Raw genomic sequence first — 6000 nt, forward strand, 5'->3', positions numbered from 1 at the left:
CGAACCCGCCTGCTTGAAACTTTTAGTAACTATTCATGTCCACCTTCCACCCCACTCATCCGCTCCCTGGCAAGCGCGCAAATTTCGTGGCGCCAGACGCGAGGAAACCTCTTCGCAATCATCATATGTCATGGCAACCTGTGCTTTGTCAGCTGCATTTTCTCTCTTTATCTCTGCTGAACTCATGCGCCTTTGTGGCGTAGAGATAGCGCACTCGCCTCGCGACACAATGGAGCCAACTTCAGTCCCCAGAAGTAATCCTAAATGCATGGGCACTGTCAAGAAGGTAGACACATGTGGTTTTGATAAGCAAGGCCAAGCACACCTCGCCGAAATCCCACCCACTGCTACTGAAACTAACGTTCGGGCCCTCTGCAACAATGGCGCCATGCGCAGGTGCTAGCGGTTACAATTTTTTAAGCGTAAATTCTGACCTCCCTTGCAACACACTTTCTCTACTATATTGCGAATGGAAAGGGCCTCTAGTTTTCTTTATTCCATGGTCTTTGCGTTTCAGGACCATAAGGCAACGGCTGTGCATGAGATTCGCCTCCCGAATTTGCCCGTCAGCAGTTGTGCGCAGCGGATGTGGACCTACTCCATCGTTGCAAGAACTTCAATGCAATGCATGGGTACAACTTGTGCATTACCTATGAAAACGGTACGATCGTGACCAGTACATTAATTAAACATAATGCCCTTCACCAATGTACACGAGTACAAAACGGCCATTTTAGTCCACCAGATAATTAGCACGGACTCTACATATCCTTCTTACATATTCATCTCTCCAAAACGTTACACTAGCAGGCACAACATAATTTTAATTTACCCTTAGCTCACAGCATATGCGGGTGGCGCTCAATATCTTTTATCGGGGATAAAATATGAAATACCATCCGTGTTACATGAAATACTCGTCGGACTTTGTGTCTAAACTAAAACGGCACTATCTGAACAAGGAATTTGATGCATCAAGCTAAACACGTATGTTGTTCATAGCGATGCTCCATTTATCGATTGTTTAGCTCTGATAATGTTTGTAATGGATCCATCACTAGCCATAGCGGCTAAGGATCCAGTTAACTACGCAGCAATTTCTGTAACAATTTCCGATTGAATAAACGTTCTGATTCTGATGCCTGGATACCCCGCCTAAAAATGAGTTAAAAAAAGCTTGCCAGCACCCAAAATACGCAAAACAACGTGGCAGAAAGAGTAGGAGCCAGAAAGAAGCCATCCCCGCCACTGTCCGCGACACTGAAGCCGACGATTGCCAAGGAAGAAACTTTCAACTGCTCGAGGCGCAATCAAGGTAGATGTACTATGGTAGCGTAGGCTGCATAGAAGCCCATACGTTCAAAACATGGCGGCTCATGGTGCGCAGCCAGCGCCGTCTTCGAAATGCGTGGGCAACTAAAAAGTGACGTCATAATTAAAATAAAAACGCCACGTTGAAGTCACGTGTTTTAGTGACGTCAGCGTCACGTGCTGCTTGGCGGGAAAAATAAACTGCTGAACGCCGCGAAGCTTCAGCGCGACACCCGACACGAGAACGAAGAAAGAAGACACGACGAGTGCCGACCACCAACGCTATTTTTAGGTAGTCAGTTCTCGTTGTGCCTTTTTTCATCGTCCCCGCCTCAGGTGTCGCGCTGAATGTCGCAGGTGTAGCGCTGAAGCGATGAAATGTGACGCCGCCAGACAGGTTATCGCTCGCACATCGTGCAACCGCACACCTCTTTTTTGCGTACGGGGGCCCCATGGCCACATACGATGCCCTTTTGGGGCAAAACCGACAGAACCGCACCCAACCGAACGAAACTACACAGAAGCGCTGGCAAAAGGGAAAAGCGGAAACTGTACACGAACGATGTGCACACCAAGAACTCGAGCAACAAGCAACGAGGAAAAAGTAGTGCTAGCAGAATCGAGTTTCAAACAAAAGCAAGCAGAATGGTCAAAAGATATGCAAGGTATGACATCAGAGCACCGTCAACCTTGGCATCGTCCCGCTGCCATTGCCGCTGCTCTGAGCGAACGCTGTCATAAATATTTTTACAAAGCAAGCGCTATACTTTCTAACAAAATGCACACAACTAAAACATTTTAAAAAGGAATCACTGCAATTATTTTCGAATGCTTTTGAAACACAAAATATGTCCTAATTATTTTCCTCTTCTAGTCGTGTTTGTCCACTCATTTCATTTTGGCGCTTTAGTTCAACCACTAATTTGATGTCGCTAGCACTTGGTTCTGGACCGCATTCAGGCTCCGGCTTCGCGACCTATTTCAATTGACCTTGGCGTAATCATCTCAGTAAGAACGCATGCAATGAAGCGCTGTGCACAAGTGTTGAGGGATCACGCTACATCGACGGGTTCCCGACGAAGCGCGGCCAGCCGTTGGAAACGACGGCACATATCGTCATGGGGCACCCACATCTCCGGCCACCCGCTTGCCACTCACAGCCGCACTCGCAGACGGTACGAAGCACCGTATGAAAAACTACTGGCTTGGTGGTTTTCGAAAGCTTCGAACAGCGCGCAAGGCCGAGATATCGCTTCTTCATTATCACTTTTTTGCTACTGCTTGCTCGATCCGTCTCGTACTTGGCATGGCGCCGACATGATTCAAAAGATAGGCGGATCAGCACCAGTATCTTCATGCGCCTGCACACTATCCTTTTTAACCCGTTCTTTGCACCTTCAACGTTTGTTTTTATCTTCACCGCTGTTCTTTCACTTGGTTTGAAGTTTGGGAATTTATTATAGTTTCTTTTTGTTAGCTGTAACATTCGTTAAGGATTCTGCGTCGTTGTGAAGGGTACGGAATTCCGCGGACACTCAAGCTCGTGTGAGTATTCTAATACGTGTCCGGTTCGCCTGTAATTAAAGGTTATCGATTAAAATCTTTAAGCAAGTACCATCACGCGGACGGAAACGCAAATGTCGCCGAGACCTCAAATTATTGCGTTTTATCGCTTCCCCGCTGTAACAGTGTTCAGAGGCGCATGCACGAAGACCGGGGTTATTCCTTTTCCCGGCGTGAGCACACGAGATACGGGGAGCCTGAAAAATATATAGTACCGTTCTCCTAAGCACACCGAACAAAAGCTCGTCTTCGCTAACCACCGATTTAAACCCCAAACAACGGCAGGCGTTACGCACTGCCTTTCTCCCATTCCTATTGTCCTGCTTGCAACTGTTCAAGTGCGCGAACTGAAGCCTGGCAGCATGAAGTCACTTACTCGTCTGTTGTGTACAATCGCCCAATTCTTTAACCTGAACGCGCGAGCTTCGACCGGCCAGTCGATAAGCGCCGTACAACGGAGCATAGCGGCGAAGTGTGCGAGAATACGCGCGTGCGCACAATGCCCAGTCCAGTGCAGCTGCCCTCTGCCAGGCTGTTCCGGCAACCGGACCCCACCACACCTGCTTTTTTGTCCGTTATCGCCTTTCCTTCTGTTGTCTCCACGCCACTGCCAAAGGATTAGAAAAGGCAACGTGGTACCGCCTTCTTTTCTGTAGGAGAGGGAAGTGTGAATTGATAAGGGAAATAATCCGATCAGATGTCATTGCTATCGCGCTTCACAGTATATAAGGCCTTGCATCCGCTTTCTGGAGTGTTTGCTTCACGCAGCATCAACAATGCCTCCTCGGGTGCCAGAGGAAAAGAGAGTAGCTGCAGTACGCATGTCTTTGAGCGGCACATCCCAAAGACAGATCGCGATGGCTTTGGATTTACATGTAGCGACAGTGAACAGGATAATTTGCGCGTTTAGAGACGAAGGGCGCATAGGTGATGCAGCAAGGAACTGCGTTCGGAAGACGACAGCAGAAGAGGATGCCGCCCTGGTTCTCGTCGCCGAGACTAATCCCTTCATGACGGCTGGCCAGGTTAGAGATGCGGTTGGCCTCGATATCAGCGAAGAATTGGTGAGAAAACGGCTTTTGGAAGAAGGCCTGAAGAATCGAAGTGCTGCCCAAAAGCCGCTTCTTTCCGACACAGCGAAAGCAAAAAGACTGGATTTTGCACAGGCTCATCTGCACTGGACAGCAGATGACTGGCACAATGTCGTCTTTACCGACGAGTCCACATTCTGCACGCAGTGGGACCAAAAACGCAAAGTATACAGACCAGACCTAACGAGGTTCGTTTCTTCCTATTATGAATATTTAGTTAGTTTGTGCCTGTTTCTATTTTCTCAAATTTATTCCTGTGAGCCTTTTCTTGTTATTGTTAATTTAAGATACGTTTGTGGTGTAAATTGCCGCAATTTTAAATTGACTTATTGTTCTCCTCTCTTGTAGGTATGACCCCCGATACGTCCACCAAGTAAGAGCCAGTGGACGCAAAAGCATCAACGTTTGGGGGATTGTAACCAAAGAGGGCCTTGGACCACTACACAGAATACAGGGCCGATTTTGTACCGCCTCCTACATTAATATCGTCGAACAGGTGCTCCTGCCTCATGTGCTCGACGGTCCTTTCAATGACGGCTGCTTTATCCTACAGCAGGACTTGTCCCCCGTGCACACGTCTCGCGCTGCCAAAGGCCGCCTGGAAGAACTCGGAATCATGACCATTGACTGGCCGCCACAAGGAGCGGACATGAATGTAATTGAAAACGTGTGGGGCCTAATGAAAAAGAACTTATCAAAAATGGGGCTTCACAACGTGAGCTGCGATGAACTATGGCGCAAAGTTGAAGCCGAATGGGAGCTGTTGAAAATCGACCACAACCTCGTACCAGCGCTGTACGACTCTCTTCCGCGACGCATCGCAACGGTTGTTCAGTCTGGTGGAGCCTTCTGCAAATACTGAAGGGCAACAAGCGAGTTGCGACACCCGGGACCTCACAATTTCTCAAGCAGCTGGAATTACCAAAATCTCTAATACCCCTTGGTAACCAGTGCGAGCAAAGGTATCCTTATTGAGGCGTTGTTTTTCTTCTGGTTTTGCTCTCGAGAAAAGCAATAAATTTATTTCTGGTCAGACATAGGCAAGGCACGCTATTCTTTGCAACATCGAAGTTTCTAATCAGCAGGACTTCCAGCGGCAGATATCTTTTTGCCGCAGGAAATTGCCGCGTGAGCCGTAGGGAAAATAAAAATAAAAAGAAGTGCTGATTCGCACGTAGTGCAATCAGCCGGTGTATGTCGCATTCCATCGAGCCCAAGCGGTGCCACTTGACCCTTTATTTATAGCGTGATGGCAGCGTTCAGAAAAGAAAAGACGAAGACGATAACGGTGCTCGAAAGGGGGTGGGGTCCGGTTCCCGGAACAGTCTGGCAGAGGGCAGCTGCACTGGACTGGGCATTGTGCGCACGCGCGTATTCTCGCACACTTCGCCGCTATGCTCCGTTGTACGGCGCTTATCGACTGGCCGGTCGACGCTCGCGCGTTCAGGTTAAAAAATTGGGCGATTGTACATGGCTGGCCGAGGCGTAGACTCCGCAAGCATATGATTCCCGGCACAAGTCCCGCACGAACATACTTAAAGCGTTCGTGAAGAAGCGTTGCCAGTTGCCAGTGCCACGCCCACAATACCGTTCTCCAAGATTCCGTCGGAGCCGTTGAATGTTTCAAGCTGCGGCTGCGGTGGCTACAGAACTGTTCCACCACCAGCTCAAACTGCTTCTAAAATGTCGTGCACTGACTTTATCTGCTGGTCAGATCGATCGCCACGACGGCGCACCGAAGAAGCGCACTCGGACTGCATCAAACTGCTGACTGCCGGCTACTGCGCAGACCGCCCGTCGCGCCATCCACCACGCCGCGCTCAATTGAGCTGCGTCCGTTGAAGCAAGCCCCATCTAGCGCAGTACGGAGCGTTCTTTATTATTTGGATCACTTCATGGCAAGGGGATAGTTCGGGCTAGAGGGTATGCGTTATGTTCCATAACGCAGCAAGAACTCAGGGGGGCAAACACAAGCGCTGATTTCCTCTAAGGCTTTGTTTGGTGCACACAGAGTTTGCACATGAAGAAAAAGAAG

At 49.0% G+C, this 6000-nt stretch overlaps 1 pseudogene; it reads left to right on the forward strand.

Moving 5' to 3' along the window:
- Nucleotides 1–4827, forward strand: part of LOC149337648 (uncharacterized) — a 28946-nt pseudogene extending 24119 nt beyond the window's left edge.
- The last annotated feature ends 1173 nt before the right edge of the window (nucleotides 4828–6000 follow it).

Source organism: Amblyomma mixtum, chromosome 7 (assembly GCF_055824585.1).
Source record: "Amblyomma mixtum isolate Tamu chromosome 7, ASM5582458v1, whole genome shotgun sequence".
Lineage (NCBI taxonomy): Eukaryota > Metazoa > Arthropoda > Arachnida > Ixodida > Ixodidae > Amblyomma > Amblyomma mixtum.